The following is a 20,884-nucleotide window of genomic DNA, read 5'->3' as shown; positions in this document are numbered from 1 at the left end:
TAAAGCTTGTCTTTTCTGGACTGCACAAGGGAGCCCTCATTCCCCAGAACCTTAGCCTGATGTCAGATTTATTGAGAGGGGTGCAGTCTCAGCTTCATTCCTGTCCTTGTACTCTCGTGCCACAGGTCTGTGACTCCGACCTAACTCAGCCGTTCTTCTGCTGAATCAAGCAAAAATTTCACTGTTTATTAAAATGGGCAAGGTGTATGTGCTGTTACAATTCCTGGTCTGTAATTTACAGGTGAATAAGAAGCAAGCACCGCCAAAAAAAAAAATAATAAAAAAAAAAATTGGAGACCAGAGGAGGGCCAGGAGCCATAGCCAAAAGGGATTCTTCCTTAAATTCCGTGAGTTGGAAGTATCTGTGATTCATCCAATTATTGTAGACACACAATTAAATATTCTGCCTTTAACAACATTTGGGTTTTACCCTCCTAAATCATGCAAAATTGAAACTAAAATCTCTAACGAAGAAAACATCTTTTAAAATAAAGGTAACTTAGAATAAGATTTAAAATATGTATTCCAAAATTTTAGACTTCCTCTCTTTCATTTACTTCTTCCAGTAATGAAAACAATAAATTATGATGTCTGTAGAGTGGGATTAAATGGATATTTTACACAGTTTCTTTGCCTGGGAAAGAATCAGATAAAGGTAGTACAGGTCTGATTTCTCAATTTATCTGAACATAGTCTCTAAAAGATGATAGCCACTGTAAAGGTGATAACCAGTTTAAAAGGATATGTGATATTGATTTTAGAAATGAATTCAGGTTAACCAGATATGACTGGAGAATTTCCTACCATCTGTCCCTTTAGGGAGTGCTCTGCAGTAGTACTGAAGATTCGTGGCAGATCTCATGCTTAGGCTCTTCAGGCTGTTTTGTCCTCCTGGATGTTGTCAATTGCATTTGCATTTCTTTTTATTCTCCTTATTTTGCACCCTGGTGTCCACCGAGGAACAGATTCTTGTGTACACATCCTGTGGCATTGCTACAGGCAGATGGTTTCTATCCCAGTGCATCATTGGCTGTCCTAGAATCCCTGATTTCTTTTTCAAAGGATTTTGCCTAATGTCTGCTGTGCCTTCAGTAGAATGATCTTTTCTATTATTCTACTTTAGAAGAGCTGTCAGAATAAGAAAGAATTATTGAAGGTATCCAAAATTGTTTTCCATTAAATAATCAAAACTTAATTCACTTCATCAAAATGTTTGTGAAATCTTTAACCTGGAAAAAAAGGCAAAGCCAGTATCGAATGGCTGGAAATTTAAACTAAAAGCATTCAGAATGGAAGCAATGCACCAATATTTAATAGTGGCAATAATTATCCACTGGGAGACCTGGTTATTGGCAGAGCATAATAACCTTTAGTCTCTGAATCAAATTTATATCTCTCAGTATTGACAGTCCTACTCCAAAACAGCTCCTTCGTAGGGACTACTGGTTCAGACTATCTGATTCGCACTGTGTAAAAAATCAGAACTTATAATAATGAACAGTTCCAGCCTAAGGTTTCCACTCCCAGTTTTATTTTGAAGTTATTTTCTTTGGGTTTATGAATGGGAGTAACCACAAAGAGCTAAGTATAGTTAAACTATGCAGCGAAAATCAAAAGCAAGTTGTTATAACTGATAAAAGGGAATTTTAAGTTCTTGATTCTTGTTTAATTTAATGTATCAGATTTACATTCCCACTGGTTATCATTGCATCTGAGTGTTTATCAGGATATTAAGAAGGATAAGCAGTTACAGAAAGAGAACATCTGCAAATCATCTACTAACTGTGAGGAGATTTGGGAAGAAAATTTCCCTGATGATCCTGCAATTGTTGATTACAGTGATTTGAGTACATTCCTCTGAAGAAGCATGCCTGGGCTCAGACGTGGGTATGGCACTAGGTGGATCATTGTCTTGATGCTCCAAACCTGTTAGACTTTTGTGTTGCAGCTTTGTACTTTAAAATTTTCCAAACTTTCTTAATAGTGGAAGAATCATAATTTAAATGTCTCAAAACCATAACTGTTATTAGATTATAAACTCTCATAGCCAGCTAGTTAATTTCCTTTAGACATTTGCTCCTACGTGGTTTCCTCCCAAAGTTTCGCGTTTTTTTGAAAGGCACAGACAATTCCCTAAAAGATACAAGGACAGGTTCAAAGAATGTAATGCTTGCAGGCAAACTCCATGTTTTTTCACTTATACATGATGCTCCCATTTAGCTGAACATTCAGCAGTGTCTTAGCTCACTTGGTTAATTCCATTTGCCAATTTGATTTGTCATTTGACTGATTTTAAATTGATAACAAAAAAAATCTCCATACACAAATCCTACATCATTGCAGTATCTGTTCATGAAACAGAACAGCCCTCTTGGAGTGTGAATGGTTTGAGGATTAGACATTTCATGAGGCTGTCATAGAAATACACTGGTATGTATTTAGACAGGTCCAGGTGGGCAGTTGCCTCCTTGAATTTTAATATATCTGGTTTTTAACAGCCTTAATTTTATTAGCTGTGTTGGCAGAGCATCATGGATTGTTTGGTGGGGAGAAGGGTATTTTATATCTTATTTGAACATTTTTTCAGGAGCTTGTCCAGTGTTACTATCTTTACCAGATGACTGGCTTTATATGAGCTGCATGGCAGAAAGATAAGCAGAAGGAACTGTGTAATTTATCCAGCTCTTGGGTGGATAAAAATAAATTTTTAGCAAATGGTTTCATTGTGTAAGGACAGGTAATGCAACCGACACACATCAGCTGTCTTCTGCTGCCTGTTGACTGCTACAGATGGCACCATCACTGGCTGAGGGAGTAGTGATGCTGAGTTAAACTCATCTGCCACTTTGCATTATAAGCCCCTGTTTGCAGTTCCTCATAACTTTGCTGGACTTTGTCCAGAGGACAGAGGAGGGCTGTCCCCGTAACTGCTGGTCCCAGCTGTGCGGTGCTGGGTTCAGGAGCTACAAGCATGGATGCCGTCTCTCCTGCCCAGTTGGGAACGGCATGGACACAAGGCAAGACGGAGGATTAGAATGAGCATGGCTGAGGATAAGGAAGAGGAAAATCAAGTAGGATGAGCAATAGGGGTTTTAGCAAAAGGCACTGCAAATAAGAGGCCTGGGAGAGGGGACGCTGGCAGCTGTACGGCTGCTGGCAGAGAGGGGCTGAGATTAAATAAGGCTCTGGGATGGAGACAGGAAGGGGACTGGCAGGAGGGTGACTCAGATATCACTTAAGGAGACAGAACTGAGGTGGAAAGACCAGAGCAGGGAACCAGGCTCTGAGTGTGAAAGAGTCGTGCTATGGGGTAGCACAGGGTAAGGAAGCAGAGACACTGAGTCCATAGCAGACAGCTGGTTTGGGCAGTGAGCACCTGCGTTGAAAAGCCTGTGGGAGGAATGCAAGGCTTTAGGTATGTGATCAGGACCCCAGTGTTTGGAGGGAGTTAGGGCAGGGAAAGAAACTTGTTGACTTGATATAAGCTTTAATTATGTTTATCTTAAGGAGAACATACATTGACAGGATCTAAAGCAGCTCTCTGCTTTGAGGTTAAAAGTCGCTAGGAGAAATGTAACCTTGCAACCAGTTAAAGCTATAACAGTTAGTTTCCCATCTCCTTGTCTGGTGAAGGGCTAATGTGACAGCTGCCATGAGGCATCTACAGTTATTCTAAGAAATGCCAAGAGGATGTAGGAAGATGTAGGAGTATGGGTGAGTGACAATAACTGCTCATTAGTTTTCCTACTGATCATGTCAAGGCTTTATGCTGGACACCTGGTGCCATCTGCTTCCCTCCAGCTGTTCCCATCAGGGAGACTGGGGTAGATCTGTTTCAACCATGACCTGTGCACCACTTTGCTTATGCTACTGCAGCCCATACTGCTCCGCCTTCAGTGAACGACACTGCAAATTAGCTAGATTTAAGGTGAACTTCCAAAACCATCCAAAGGTTGGACTTGTCAGTGTTGAATTTTATGTAATGTTCATATTTTACTTCTAACGCTGTCTGGGCCACATGAAAGATGTCAACCTACCATCATCCCCCAGTTTCTCCATTAGCTCAAACAGCGGAATCAAACACAGAATAAAAGTTGCATGAGGTGGATCGTTTTCTGGGGTGACTCAGGTTTCTTATGTAAGGTCCCTTAATGCATCTGTAACAGAGGCTGAAATGCTTGTGTTGATGAAGACAGGATTTCGGTAAGAGAAAGAGTGGTCTTGTGATTAAAACAGTCTAACAATAATCCTATTTCTAAAATACCTAAAGCTAGATTAGTCATTACACTAAATACTTTACAAAATATATGGTCTTTGGTGCCTCAGACTAGCTGCCCAAATTAAAGGCTAATTTTAATCTGTCTTAATCTGTCTAATCTTAATCTGTCTGCCTTTCTCCATATATAAAATGCAGATAATATCACCCCTTATACCATAAAAATACTGCATGAATAAGATTTAAAATGAGTAACACCACAGAAAATCCCCTGAGGACATCTGTGACTCTGTCAGATGGAAGGGTTTGAGTAGCATAAAGTAAATGTGTCCATGGGCCATGCGCTGAAATATGAGGGTAAAACAAAAATATTGAGGAGCCACTCAATCACTGAGTGCTGTCCACCCAGGGCACCGAATGAGACAGTCTTGCAGAAAAAATAGTATGTGATCCTCAGTCAAACTGCCACAACTCATACACAACAAGGGGACAGCCCAGGGCTGTACAGACAGAAATGCATCTAAATACACAGAAACCTTAATTTTATAATTTTTCAGTGCTTGCATTACAACTCTACTGTAACTTTATTGGGTGTCTTGTTGAGAACATAGGTTGACCAAATGTGAAGGGTATCCTGATAGTCTTATTGATGTTCCACTATCACCTGCATAATCTTTACATACTTTCAGAACAAACCACTATTTTAATGTGCTGCGCTCCTGTTGAAACTATCTTCTCTTTCAGTAGTCAAATTGCTGCAGCAGCAAAGTCTTACTGGATGGACATGAGAGGAAACCTTTCATAATTTAGTACTCACCATATTAGTATCATTATAACTTTGTTCTCTTGCATTCATTTTGACAGTTCAGTTTTACTCAGAACGTATGATGGTATCTTTTCACATTACCAGAGATTCATGTAACATATGTTCTCTTACCTTGGATGCCACATCATTTTTGCTAGATATTTTCCACCTCCCTGATTTTCATTTCTTCTGTTCTTACTGACACAGGCCTCAGAAGCAGTAGAGGAGCAAGCATTCAGGTACATCTTGTATCTACAGTGGGTGAAATGACTGCAGTAGCCAACACCAGTGCAGGTAAGAAACATGCATCTTAGCCCTGTGACAAGTTAGTGCCTGCAGCAACACTTGCTTCATGATAGGTGCAGACAGGACAGTTCCCTGGTTCTGGCCCCAGGGAATTAGTCTGCAGTATATATAGATGGGAGTGCATGTTATGCTCATTTAAGAGTGGCACAAGCTGCCACAACAGCATGTACTATCACGCAGGTGAAGGGAGAGTTCAGGCTAAGCAGACCAAAGTTCCTCCTGGGACTCCCATTCTTTCATTGTCCCTGTGTGATTTGGAAACTCAAAACCACAATCAGACATAATGTTTCTTAACATGTTCAATTTGGTCAAATATGAGGCTTTTTTCCTAAATGTGTTGCAGTTTTCTGGACTTTATGTGTTGAAAAAAGAAGGGAAAGCACATATCTCAGCGAGCGTTGCAGACGTCCCCTCCCAGCTTGGTGCAATATTCAAAGGATGAGTTCTGACAGTTCAAGCCTCTTTTGCTCTAATGTGCTGAATCTGAATGCCCTAAAGTGAAGAAAGCTGGAATTTCAATTCAAAATTCAACACCCACATCCCTAAATTCAAGAGCATTTGGGGTTAGTTTTCAATGTTAGTTCCTTGCAGGGATAAAAACAATTTGGTCTGAAGCCAGAAAAAAAATAAACCTGGGGTCGTCTCTGCCCTTTGCTAGTGTTTTCCGGCAAATCAATCTCATGCCTAATTGAAGACTGCACCTGCAGCATATTAAAGGTGGGGAGCGTGCAATCCATTTTGAGTGACACTCACCTCACTATGATGGATGCTTTCTGACAGTGCTAACGCAGGGAAAGGATAACACCCCTCCTCTCCTGTCACAGGAGCCTGACAGCAGTCAGATTTGGCATCCCGTGTCAGCCACTGATTACGCTGCCCAGTCTGGGCTGACTCTTTCCTTGCGCCCACGTGATGTGGTAGGGGGCTGCTGAGCAACCTCCTCTGCAGCTCTCCCTTCCCTGCCCCTCCGCTTAACTCGCTGCTGGCAATGTGAGCCAGAGCTCTCGATCTGCTCAAAAAGCATTACATGGCACTGGGCTGCAGAGAAACTTAACTAAAATACTGATAAGCAGACGCTAATGGTTGCCAGCCAGTATTCAGGGGAAGGGCTCCTAGGGAAGGAAACATCAAATACACAGAGAAAGTGTTATAAATAACGTAAAATATTAAATATTATCTGGAATGCTTGGCACAACTAAAAATAAGATGGAATTAGCTAATAGAGATACTGCGGTTCTTCCTACACAGATATGGCTCTTTTCTTCTCCTACGTCTATTAATAGGATTTCAGCTGCAATATTCATTTACATAGCATTTATATTGTATTATCACTAAAATAATTTAGTGCCCATGCAAACACATTCCTCCAAAAGTTTCTTGAAGAGATGGCTTCTTGGTGTCTCCAGGATATCCCTGGTGTCCTCTGTATGTCACCTGGGTTCTAGAGCTGAGAAAGAAAGGCAGCGTCTCAGTCCTTTCAATGTCCTCCTGACTTGTGTCAACAAACTCTCTTAATTCTCCCCATTATGGCTTGTAGGTGATGACCCTTCAGCTAGCAGTTAACACTGGACAGCTGTTACATTCATCAAATACAAGATCTCTTCCTTGTATCTACAGGGTTTCATTCAGGAACCTATTTCAGTTGCTTATGTGTGGGTTTGTAGGGCTACAAGGTATTGTTGTCTTCCCATAAACCCAGGTAAATACAATACTGATATCCATACAAGCATACCGTCACCTCAGGTGCATCTGCCTGCATTCTCTTCTCAAGAGTGGCAGAATCCCAGCTTAAAAGTGGTGAACAGCAAAATGCAGTGTGTACCCTATGGAGGTGACAACCATTTCACTGTGCACTCTATCTGGTCCACAAAACACCCTGTGGTAGTTCAAAACTCGCTCACAGCAAAGAAATAAAGGTAGAGGACTGAATTTACAGCAAATTAATGTAGGTTCTGCTCAGTTCAAGTCTCTTTTTTCTTGCAATCCTTTTTTCTGCAGTCTGACTAGAAAAGCTCTTGGAGGGTGAGCATGTATGGCTTGAGGGAATTATCAACCACAATCTTCCTCAGATAGTGCTGGAAAAAGCTACTAAGCGTGACTTGTGACTGCCATGCTCTTTTTCCTGATTTTTCTGCATCTCTCTGCCCTCTACATGTGTGTAAGGATACAGAATATTCCAGCTAAGATCCACCTTTCTTTTTAACTGATTTTCTTCCATTCTGTGGCACAAGTTCAAACACTGAAGTACCAAAGCACGTAGGTTACACCTTTTGATCTGTCCCTCTTTATCTCCTCTTACATTGAAAGAAAGGCCTATTTTTGGAGCTGAGCCATCTAGTTGAATCTGAGCACTTAACACAGCAGGGTCAGGGTCAGTAGCAGGGACTCCCCACAGACTCATTAGCACTTCCAAAATTGTGTATAAATGCAATACATATGTGTATATATACTGCTCTGCCTCAGAAAGCTCAGGGAAAAAATCCTAGTTTAACTGCAGCGTAAGTCAAAGCCTGGAAAGGTAGCACGCATCTTTGAAATCACAACCAAAGCAGAAGGATCTCTTTCTGTCCATTATGAATTTTGGCAGCTGAAGCAAGGGGAATTGCAAAACTTTGTTTGAAATACAGTTCATAACAATTCTCCCTCTATCCCTTGTTCACCAGGTGAAGCTTCAACATGGCTGAGTAGGACCTGAGCATAGCTGTCTTCAAGTGAATGAAATTCATTGGTGCTAGAGCAGGTTAAGGACTTTGTCTGAGCCCTTACTGAGAGTGTTTGCCAGGATGACCCATGTAGGGCAAGCTACAGGGTGATAAAAGTTAACTGAAGAAGGCAGTTTTGAAGAAGGCAGTTTCTTTTAATTTTTGTTCATCTATTTCCTTTTTGTTCCACACTGCCAAATAAAATAAAAACCCAACCTGACCAGTGTTACTTCAGCTTATTTGTACAAAGTAAAAAAAACCAGTCCCTGGTATTTTCATAACTGCTTTTATTTTCTAACCTCTCAGTAGTTTACATTACTAAGTTGTCAAAAAGCACTGAGGGACTTTAACCTGCAACTCCCACCCACATCAGTAACACTACATAACTTGAACTACAGAGCAACTCAATCTTGTGCACTCATCATACAGCTTTGAACAAGCGTTAAATATTAATGTAGCCAACCACTTAATTAAACAGCAAGGTATAGACTACTGAGATGGTTAACTGAAGAACAGTTATGGGAATCACGTTGCTTTAAAACTCTGGGGTTTTGGGTTGGTATTTTTGTTGGGGTTTTTTTTGTGAATCACATGCCTTTTAGTCTGAGGGAAGGGAAGGCAAAGGGAAAGGGGAAGGAGAACAAGGGGAAAGGGGGAAATGGAAAAGGAAGAAAGGGAAGAGGGAAGGGCAAGGGGAAAGAGGGGAAAGTAGTAAAAAAGGCAGAGAAGTAGCAACCATTTCACTTATAAGGAGGCCTTTTGATTAGCGTAGCCTCCACCATGGAAGTGAAAGGACTTTTAGCTAAAGGTATAACAGTACTTGTGTTTGTAAATTGTATTCTGCAGCATGCCCTGGTGATATTTTTTTGGATGTTAAGCAGAAGCTAGTTATATCCGATGGCAAACTGAGGATGACCAAGTAGTGGAGCAACAGTGAATTGTGGAGAATTGGAGCTAAGTGCCGCATGAAAGCAGATATTTAGCCAGAAGGTGTTTGATTCTTCAGTCCAAGTGACACATCCAAGCATACCACAAGAAAAAACTCAAGCAAAGTCTTAAATCTCATTCTAGGGAGAGTGCCTTGCAAGGTTCCAGAATCAGGAGAAGGAAGTTAGTGTTTACATTTATGGTAGAAAGTGCAATCTTAGATGTGTCAACCAATCATGTTTTGATAGGGATAATGCTCTGAATTTGCATGTGTTACCAAAACGATTTAACTGTTTTTTGACATTTAAGGAATTTAAGGGGAGACATAATTTCATTGTGCTCTTTCCAACCAACTTAAAATGCAGAAGATTTGACTCACTGTACTGAGGAAAGGAGCGAGAAGGCACATGTAATATCCATGGCAGTAATCCAGGTTCTGGATGAAATTCCCTGAACCAGTCATGTTTTCTGAAGCAAGAATTACTTCCTTTCCATTAGCTGGAGCAGCAATGTTCCACTGCTACAGAGGGGCCCTGTGTACATTAACGCAAAGAAGAATATGAAGTTGCTAGATATGATGTGATAAAAGTCTGAATTTGCGCGCACTACCCTAAATACACAGCATCAGATGGCATGAAGACTGATACTGCCCCTCTAACAGGGGACCAATAGCAGACCTATGCCTTTCTGCAGTGTTGGTTGGGGGCAGGAAGGGTATCCTAGGACATCTTAAATGAAACTAGACACCTATGTTGATCCAATGGCATGGGTGGGGGATGGAAGGAGAAGGACTCTTTCATTGGAGCCTAGAAAATTTCTCCAGAGCTGACACCTTGGACTCCATTCAGTTATCCACACCAACATGATTTGTGGTGTTAGAATTGGTATTCCTGGCCTCTGCCCACCACTCCAGGGGCAAACAGACCTTCCATTGGCTCTGTGCTGTATTTGCTCGCCTCAGATGCATGTCTCAGATACCCAAATATCACAAATTACACTTAGACCTTCATTCACTTCAACTAGAGCCTGAACAACCAGTTCACATAGAGACAAATAAACTTTGTCAGAAAGGAAGACAATGAGCTGTTTTTCATTTCAACTGAACTCAAACCAGGTTCGTATGTTTTTTCTTGGAAAGAAAGTGAGCTGTTGCAAAAAGCCTTCAGGAAAAAAAAAAAATCACAGTGAAATGGAAAAGTTCTTTTGACTTTTGGTTGCTATGAAGATGTTTATGGCTCAGAAGCAATTAAGTGTTTGCATGCTGGTTCTGTGGAAATCTAGACTTAATGGAGAGCTGCTTAACATCATATTTGTTTATCTGAATATTTTCATGCAGGACTGCCTCATTATATCTTACTATTTTCATGTTTCAGCCCTAAACTATCAGCATAAGGATCAATTATAACACTACATTTTCCTGTTAAAAAAGAAATTCATGGATCAGTGACAGAGTGCTGAAACAGCAAAACTATTTTTTCCATAAAAATAACCTTTTCTGCAGCAGTCTTGCTGATAACTTTGTTAAATTATGGAAGATCTCCCAATCCCCATAAATGTGCATATAGGTCTCCTGTGCCTCAGCTCTCTCAGAATATTTGCACTTACCAGAACCAAGCTATGAAAAAAGGCACTGTTTCTCCCTCATTAATCTAGACTTATTTTGAGAGAAAGACAACTGTACTCAGGTGGCTTGTTTTTTAAGTGACTACCTTGAAGCACTGAAATCAATCCAAAAGCACCAACCAACTCTCTGAAAGTTGTGTCCTATTAAACATTTCATTTTGTGCAGCCCAAATAGACTAAGTGAAATCTCACATTAAAGCTAAATGTAGCTTTATGTTAATGACATTTGTTGCAACTGGAGGTAGAAAATGTGTGCTCTAGACAACTAGAAATGCAGATATGTTTCCTTTTGCTTCCGTTAGTCTGGTGCACATGTAGTTTTTTCTCCCAAATATGAAGACCATCGAGTTCATACAAAACTTCAGACTTGGGCAGCTGGCTCCTTCATGCTTCTCTCTCAGCAAGGAAGGTGTCTTTGGATGCTTATGTGGTGTAACCCTGCACCTCTTTTCTGCTTTTTGATTCTCTACACTGCATACAGATGGTCACTGGGTTGCAGCGACCACACCACACCTGACGTCAAGTAGGAGCAAGATTGTGGCATGGCCCTGCAGCCAGAGATTGTTCCCTGGTGGGGTAGTCAGAAGAGCTCCACAGCCTGGCACACTTCCCACCTGCAGATCGCCGATACCCCATAAGCTGATCTACCAGAGGAGAAACAGGCCTATGGAAAACGGTAGGAGAAGACTGTTGAGATACATGAACAAGAGGGCAAAAAGGTGCTCTTCTTCCACAGAACAACAGCCTGGATAGATGAGTCTATCAGGAGGATTTAAAAATCAGCTCTAACAAGAGATGGCAATACAGCATTTTGTTCTTCTGCTAGATTTTGCAATTCAGATTTAAGCTTGTGACACTCTAGTGTATGAGAAAGCTGTCAGAGGCATTTTAAGCATAGTTATTTTTCTCTTTCCTAGGCTGTGTTAAGGTAACCTGGGTTTGTAAGTTGAAGAATTCAAGTAGAACATTTTGTAGAATTTTGAAGTATTTCTTAAATACTTTCTGTGAGACACAGCTTATGCTGCATACCGGGTGATGGGGTAATGTTTATTAGTATTCACTTGATATAACCTAATTTATTCATTGCTTCATCACCCCTGTGAAATATGCACCCCTCCAAGTGAGATGACTAAATCATATACCTTACCATCATGCATTCTCTCTCCATAAGATTCCACAAACAGTAAATGCATGGGAAATATGTTTCTTCCTCCAAGATTAATCTGTGCAGTCAGGGAGTCTAGGAGATATGACAAGGCTGATGTATTGTACGGCAATTCATTTCAGTGAAATATTTCTACATAACTGTTGATAGAGAACAAAGTTGGAATTTGCCGAAATGGTTGTATGTGGTATGCACTACTATCTCAACAGCAGGAACCTTTTAGCAGTACAGCAGCTCATTCCTAAAGGGTTCTTTTCCTAAGCCAAGATGCAGCAAAGTTGGCAGCTCAGCCCCATCCGAAGTGGTGCTAGACAAGATGCAGAACCACAGGGTTTGGACAGATGTACCACTGACAGATGGTGCTGAGATTAGTCATTATCAATCAGCTTCAACTTGCATTTATTCCTCTGGTTCAATGCCAGTCAACGATGAGCCCTGACCGGTAATGCCTTATTACTGGCTAATATTTATTAAGAGTTGCTGACTCCCTAGAGGACAAAGTGGAGTCAGACTCTGCTCACAGGAAAACACAGACATAACAGTGAGTTTGCTCATTATCACTAGAAATGATGCTTACAACTCCAGCATGAGCTCTGCTGGTGCCACTCTGCAGAGGGATCGAGGGTTGAGTACAAGCAGAAAGACCAGCTGCCACTTCCCTCAGAGATAGTTCCACCCAGTTAAGGCTGAAGCGTGCTTTCTGGGATAGCATAAGAGGAGCATAAGTAGGCACTAATATGTGGAAAACCCAGACTGGCGCCTTATATGAGTAATATGTCCACTTTAAAAATGTTAAAGAAGTGGCATTTTATTTTCAATCTGTATTGGATTTAAGTGGGAAGGTGACCCTGCTAAGGTCAACCCACCACAGAATCCTGAACAAGGAAATGAGGACTTAACTATGGCTGAAATTTGAAAAAAAAAAAAAAAAAAAAGCCTGAGTTTTCTTGTCTCAGGGGTAAAAAAGAGAACATATATAAGTACATATATACACACACATATGTATTTAGCTATGTTGTATGCAGACATAAATTTATAAGAAGGTAGATGGGACTGTACATCTCTCTCCGCCTTCTGCCTGACACACGCAACCTCACGATGTGGCAGTGACAAAGCAGGACTGGCTGTACTACATCCTTTATGAGTACCCATAAGACTGTAATATGGTACTAAACCCAACCCCCTACCCCCAAAACTACAAGGCCGTAATATAATGCTAAACATTATTACACCACACTCAGCCTTGATTTACTCAGACACAGCTCCACTGAATCCCACACCAAGACTGAACTCCCTCCCTTGACATTATGGAGATTGAAAAATTGATGCTAAAAATAAAGATAGGTGTCCTCACAGTCTGACTAGTATCTACAAATTATATTAAATTCCTCTAGAGGAAAAAAAATGAAATTATGTTAAAAACAGAAGACAACATATTGCATGTTCATTGTTTAGGTGTCATGGAAAAGTTTTCTGAAATCACCATTGCTGATACTGGCTGGAAGAAAAATAAAGTTATAATAGATAGCTGGTTTAATAAAACTGTCCTAGCATGTCTTTTATTTGATAAGGATTAAAAGAAAATTACTACATAATGCAATATACCCAAGTCAGCACAGCAGTAAGAGGAGTCATTTTATCTATGGGATTAAGTCTCACAATAGAATAATCCGTGACGGAAGTTACAGGAATGGAGCAAAAGAGAGAGTTAAAAAGGTTGTGTTTTGTTTGGGGTTTTTTTTTTTTTCCCCAAGAGATATAATGAGATGATCTAATGCTGTGTTTCCATAAGCAGAGTTCTTTGCCAAAGCATTTCCCAGGATCATTTCTTTTTATATGTAACAAATTTCAGGAAGTGATGAAGGTTGATGTTTTATGTTTAATGTGGTCCCTGAAGAGCAGAATACAGCTATGAAGATATTCTATGTATCTTATTTTATACCTGCCAGAAATGCTTTTTTTCTTTTTTCTTGAACAAAGACTCTCCAGCAATTTATGAATGCAGTTAAATGTTCAGACATTTCAGTGCAGCATAGGTTTTACGTGTGCAACTGAGGATATGAGGAATTCATAAACCTCAGTTTTTCAACAGAAACCTGCCTCCAAAGCAGTGTTTGAGAACTGATTCCTCCCCTGCAGAGAGCTAGGATTTCACCACAAACACACCCCCAAACTGGTTTAATACTGACTCTCCAGTGTAGGCTGGGCACGGTGTCCGGCTGCCTCTCCTGGGATGGAAGGACCTCTTGGCGAGGGGAGTCACAGCGGGGTGGCTGGAGGCTCCGCTGGGAGGTGAGGCCTAGTGAGGAAGCCTACCTCACGGGAAAGACCACTGCTTAGCTGCACCTCCCATGGGGCAATGTTCAAGAACCAAGTTGTTTCTGATTCGGGACATTTCTCTGCAAGTTAGGAAGCATAGATGGATTCAGACTCGCTGTAGGTAATTCATGACACTTCCATAGGTACTTTTAAAGGTAATGTAATCTAAATATTAAGAAAATCTTTAAAAATAAGGACCTACTCAGAATTGATTCCTCAATGGAATATAGCAACTTTGAGCAACTAGTCGGTCAGAAAACCACATCTAATTTCTCAGTGGGAAATGCAGAGAAGGAAGGTAACATCCCTCAATATTATTTTTTTTAAATCATAGACAGTCTTCCAAGCAAATGACCAGCTATTAGAAAATAGAAATATTTGAAGAATTTTAATTCACTGATGTTCATGAGAAAACAATCTGAAATACTTTATGTGTTATCAACTATTTTACATGCAAAACAGTAGATTGGGTAATGTTGTACTTAATAGCTGAAACAAAACAGACACTGTTATTTTGGGGAAAATACATATTTACCAAAACAGTTTTCCTGATCTTTTTAAAAATCCCACAAAAGCTAGCGCAATTTGAAGAAAACAAAAAATGAAAAAGAATCAATTCCAGACAAATGTACCTGAAAAAAGATTCATACCTTAAATAATAGAGGTCTGAACTTGCAGCGCTGACATAGATAAATAGGTTGCCTAATAGGTTGTTTACTGTGCTATTGGACCTGGAGCATGATAAAGTAAGCAGAAAAGGGACTGCATAAGCTTTATCTCCATAACAACCAAGAAAAGAACGATTACAAAAGAGCATGGTAAAGCCACCTTCACAAAACAGGCTTTAACCTTAGAGCGATGGGAGCAGCGCAGCACAGTACTGCTGATGTCTAAATAAGAAAAGACACAGTCTTGGCTCAAAACTATTGCATCTCACACCAAGTTGGACGCTCCAGTTGGAATAATAGAAGTCTAAAGCTATCTAATACAGCAGTCATATAGAACAATACATTCTTTTAAAGAATGATCAGTATGTTGCAGAGGAAGAAAAGACAGTATTGCATTAAAGTGACTTTCACAAAATACCTGTATATCAAGAAATCATTCACATAATACTTTTGTTTCACACATTTCAGGGTATTAAGCCATTTTAAAATTAGCTAGTTTTTTCTTTTTTTTCCCACAAGTTTGATAACTCAAAAAGCTCTTCGCTGTAGTTTGACCTAGCTGGGTGAGTTCTTTAAGGTTTTACAAGAAAGACAGCATTCAAAAGCTGTCTTCACAGAAACCTCCTGCCTGAATAAAAAAGGGGACAGATGTTTGAAATGAAGGAGTCATTGGAAAGTAGACTCACTTGCAACCTGAACCTGCTCCTACTCAAAATGTTGGCAAAACTCCTGCTGGCTTTAATGAGCATGGGATCAAGACCTTGGGTTTTCTTTTCAGATTACAAATGAAGTTCCTTGATGTTAAACTACTTTTAGGAGCAAACTGCAGCTTTAATGTACAGGTCTTCAGTAACGCCATGTCTAGAAGAAGCTTACTTTGGCCAGAACTCCTGGAGGCATTTTCCTTCCCCCCAGGCACAATAATTTGTCAATGGAAATAGTGCAGACATGCTACAGGGATATGTAGCCATGCAGAATGGGCACTGCTACCCTGGCTGCCATCAGCAGTTGTAGTTAGTTCTTCCCTTCTCTCACAACCCACAAACTCTTTGCATGATCTCTCTCACCAAGTGTCATCCCAGTGGATGAGAGGCAAAATGAGAATTATATTTCCTTGAAGAATTTAAAAGTTCTTTTAACCAGGACTGTTTTTGCATGGAATAAAAAATTTGAAAATGGCTCTTTGGCTTGGATATTTTTCCTGTTTAATGCTTGTGAAGAGGGGAAAGATAAGGGGACTTTTTTCCTGGCAAATAAGGGTTTTAGTAAACAAGAAGTCATGGCACAGTATTTCACACAAACATAAATCAATTTGGAGAGAAAAAGGCCATTTTGAATAGCAAAGTTCTTTATTAGAAATAATTTCAATGGCTCTGGAGAGCAACCCTGACGCATGCAGCAGGTCCCTTGTCCGTGCCCTTACTACTTGGGATCCTCCAGCCTGCAGCAGGGAGCAGTCCTTGTGCCTATGGCAGCCACAGCACAACTACAAGAGACGGGATGCTTGCCTCAGTTTCCTTACTTGTGTGTGGTGCCCTTCCACAGAACAGAAAAATCTTGCCTGCACTGAGCACATTTGACCCAATATTGAGACGCTAACCTACCTACATGAAGAACTTTCACAAAGACTTCCAATCCAAATATCAATTAAAATTTTTCTAGGCAGACATGCTACGGCTATGTGTACAAAGCAAATAAACTGAGAGTGGATACAACTATAACTGCTACAATTAGCAAATATGTGTGTAAGATTTATTCAAGCACTAGTCAGTCAAGACGTTATTTATTCTTCTTTTCCTTGCTTGCCATATGTCTCAATCAAGTCATAATTCCATTACTACCTGTGCCAAAATATTTGAATTGCAAAACTCTTTCTCCAAAACAATGTATAAGAAATACAGTTGTAAAAGACCCACCAACATTGAAATTTCATGTTTACCATTTCAATATTACTTTTACACTGGAACATACAACTTCAAATGTAAGAAAAAAGTAAACTGTATTTAATAATTTTGCTTTTTTTGTTATTTATTTTAATGCTCTGCTCTACTGAGTGCATGAAGGCAGTGGTACTAATCAGAGGAAAACGAGAAACTAATGTTTAGCAGATGCAGGTGTAAAGCTGCTTAGGTATGACTGCAGCAAGACTAGCCTATTCAGGTATTAACACTGATATACTACCTACCAAATTAATTATGCATCAGGAATACTGAAAGTGGCTGTTTTAGCTTCAGTAAAAGACCACAGTAATCAGGAGATGAAATCTGTTGACAAGAGCCCCTTTTAAACCTCACACAACGGGATGTCGTACTTCTCACTCTGGGTACAACTAGATTCAGACATACTGCTACCATGACTGAAATATGGAAGAAGGGCTCTTCTTCCATATGTGTAAAAGTGGAAAGTGTAAAACTTTCCATCACCAACTCTAGCAGCTCTCAAATGATACATTCACAAACCAGTTTTGCGAAAACTTGCTCTGAGGTACTCTTACTGAATAGCTGAGTGCAAACTAACAGTTTGTTATTCAGATCATCTTGATATCTTTCCATTTGGTAGTATTTGAGAAACATTGACGTTTTATACCAAACGTTACAAACGTGTATAATACCTAATTATAAGGTGTTACACCCGTTACTGTGGTTCTTTTGGAAGATTGGAACCCCTTCCTGGACTGATACATACACATTCATCCTGCATACCATTCAAAAGCAATTTTCATGAAAGCAATTGTTTCTTTGCAGACCAGTGTGCAAATCCTACTTATAAAGCTTACAAAAGGTTAATGATGAAGAAATAATTTCAGATATAACCAGTATCTGGTAGATGACCTCATTTGCTTTCGCAAGAGAGTTCTGTTCTTAGAAGAGAAATGTCATAAATGAGCATCATATACCTACACAGGCACACATACATAGTATGCTAATATTTTATTCAGCTGTGACATAATGAAAACTTACACTTGCTGATAGATTTTTAGCAACATATTAGTTATGTCAACACCTTTGTGACTATTCTGATGACACCAAGGGAAAGCCTCCTATTAGTACCTCTCTGTAATCAGCGAAAGTCAAACCACAAGGGGGAAAACCAAAGTAAATAAATTCAGGGAAGCTCTAAGACTTTTGATTAGGTTTGAGGAGGGTTTTTTTTTTGCTGCACAATTATATTTTAACTGCCAAATACAATGCTAAGGCAGTGTTGCAGCTGTTATTGTTAGGTAACTAGGAACAGTCATGACGGGAGTATTCTGAGACAGCTACCAACACACAATCAAACACTAATTTATTTATGCGCTACTAATAGGCAATCTATCTGTTAACAACTGAGCGATGCATTAGTCAAACATATTAGTCAAGCCTGATGTCATGATTTTGGCTCTGGTGACTGCAGATTTTGTCTTTCTTAGTCTCCGAGGTCAAGATTTTTGATAAAGGGAGCCAGAACAGAAGAGGGTCTCTTCTTTCTTCCTTAAGCTCTATTGCAAATCACTGCCATTTCTATATACTTTTCCTGTTGTTCAAGACCAGTTAGGTCCAAAGGGTTACTTCCTTGTTCTCTATGTCAGAACTTGTCCTTGTTTATTCAGGTGGGCATGACCTGCCTGGTGCCAGTCCATTCAAGTCTCTTCAGATGTGTGTTAGCTGCTTGCAGAGAGGATGCCAGACATTTGATTCCTTCAAACAGTTGCAGAACAGTATTGTTAACCTTAGTTTTACTGGTTTTATATAACTATGCTAATCAAGGAAATATTACAAAATAGTACACCAGTTAGCTTTCATGTTACAACAGTATGATGTTTTATAGACCAAATACAAATATATATTGTATGTGTGCATATATATAAGTGCACAAACTTACTAATGAGGCCAACAAGTTGAAAGTGTAAACATTATAAACTTGCCAAGAGACTACAGAAACTTTCTTTTTTTGGATGCAATTTCTAAATGGCAGGATAGAATCACAGAATCATAGCATCATACAATCATAAGAATGGCAATTTCTAAATGGCAGGATAGAATCATAGAATCATGGCATCATACAATCATAGAATGGTTTAGATTGGAAAGGACCTTGAAGATCATCGAGTTCCAACCCCCCTGCCATGGGCAGGGACACCTCCCACTAGACCAGGTTGCCCAAGGCCACGTCCAGCTTGGCTTTGAACGCCTCCAAGGATGCGGCCTCAACAACCTCTCTGGGCAACCTGTTCCAGTGCTTTACCACCCTTAAAGTGAAAAACTTCTTCCTAATGTTTAATCTAAACCTGCCCTCTTCCAGTTTAAAGCCATTCCCCCTCATCCTATCACTACATGGCCTAGTAAAAAGTCCTTCCCCAGCTCTCCTGTAGGTAAATACAATAGGATAATACAATACATTATATCAAAATCTTATTTAAAGATAAATTTCAAAGGAAGCCAGACCAAAAAGAAGGTCACCCAGACAGAGGAAATCTGCATAAGAGCAAACCAACCCATTCTTTACAGGGAGGGAAGCATTTGGTAATAAAGATCTAGAGTGTTTTTCTTCCCAATCTGTTTAGCTGCCTCATCTACAACAGAAGCTAGGTGGGAAGGAAAGCAATTCAGACTTTTCACAATTTCTCCTACATTTGCACATGCACTGGTAGAAGAAATATAACCTGTCCTTCCATTACCTCACCTGTCATTTCCTTTGGTTGCAGTTGGCCGAAGAAGGTGTGAAAGTGAGTCCATCCAGCAGCAAGGAGCTCTCTCACGACCCATAACACAGGGAGTGAAGTCAGTGATACAGCCTTCTACTTTCCTCTGTGTTCTTCTGAGATAAGCCAGAAAGCTTCTAGAGAAATCATAGCCTACCAGAAAGACCTCAACTTCACCAGCTCAAGCACTGTCACTTATTAGCGCTGCACCCAGAGTTAGAGGATCAAATGTTCAAGTTAAAATTAAATCAGTGGGCAAATTTGCAGTGCTGCTACCCTTTCCCTTGGTTAAGATTTGAATGTGTACAAACCAAGATGCCAGGTTCCTTCCACATCCATTCAGCTACCTGTGTTCTTTCAGAGTGCTTCAGTAGATTAAAAAAGAGAAAAGATTACGAGGTCCATATCTGAATTCTTGATCTTAATTGTAGCTTTGTGCAGAGTGCAGATATATGGGGGAAAAAAACAACCATGTTGTAATCTCCTGTAATTTAATCTACTATAATTTTACTGGCCTCAGTAAAATTATCTGAAATTCATGACGTACGTATTGCACTGTTGACTGTACTCCTCCGTGTCTGAATAAGATCCTGCTGTGCTCAGTAAATTCATAACAAAACTGTTTCCTCCTTCATGAATCTACAATCTAAATGACAGTCCATGATTTTGACTAGATTTTGGTGATCAACATCAGCAGAATAGTATTGTTTCAAAAGCATTTCCGAAACCCTTTTTGAACCTGGCTTAGTTATGAGCAAAATTAGTTTGGCCAATTTACATATATGATTAAGAACTCAGAGCAGGAAGGTTTCACAAAGCTAAAACAGCTCACTTAACATCCTGAAGAGCTCTGCTAAGGCAAGTACCTTTCCTCAGGCAATCAAGTTTTGAACAACTTGGTGACTAGCCTGCACACAACAGGAATTCCACAATGTCTGCAGATAGCTTGTTACTGCCTGCAAACTTACTGCCTCATCCATATCTCTTTATATAAAAAGATTTAAGATCCTTTTGAAGGTAAGCAAGCACAAACAGGCTCAAAAGATTAAATGCCACAGGAAGTTTTTTTCCAAGGCACAAAGAAAAGTTAAGTACTTATCTCTGTACATGTTTGTCTTTAATGAACCTTGCCGTGCACCAGTGCAATGACATTTACAGCAACGTAATTGTGACATGATGCTAGCTCATGCCAGCCTGATCTTCGGTGATGGAATTCAAGTAACTCGATAGGGGCAGACAGATGGAGAAATGGCAGCTCCTTTCTCAGCGTCTCAGCGTCTCAGCTCTGGGAAGTCATTCCTGTCTGTACATACTTCTGGGGTGGCTGCATGAAAATAACACCGTTGGGATAATACTGGCGTGCTGTACCCATGCCATAGTGTAATATTGGATCTTCCAGAAATATCACAGACTGATCTTGTCTCCTGACAGTCAGGGGAGTGAATTCCACAGTGTTTCTAGTGCTGAGCCGC

The sequence above is a fragment of the Charadrius vociferus genome, unplaced genomic scaffold (genome assembly GCF_000708025.1).
Source record: "Charadrius vociferus isolate BGI_N301 unplaced genomic scaffold, ASM70802v2 scaffold52, whole genome shotgun sequence".
NCBI classification, from domain to species: Eukaryota; Metazoa; Chordata; class Aves; order Charadriiformes; family Charadriidae; genus Charadrius; species Charadrius vociferus.
Note: the sequence above shows the minus strand (reverse complement) of the source record.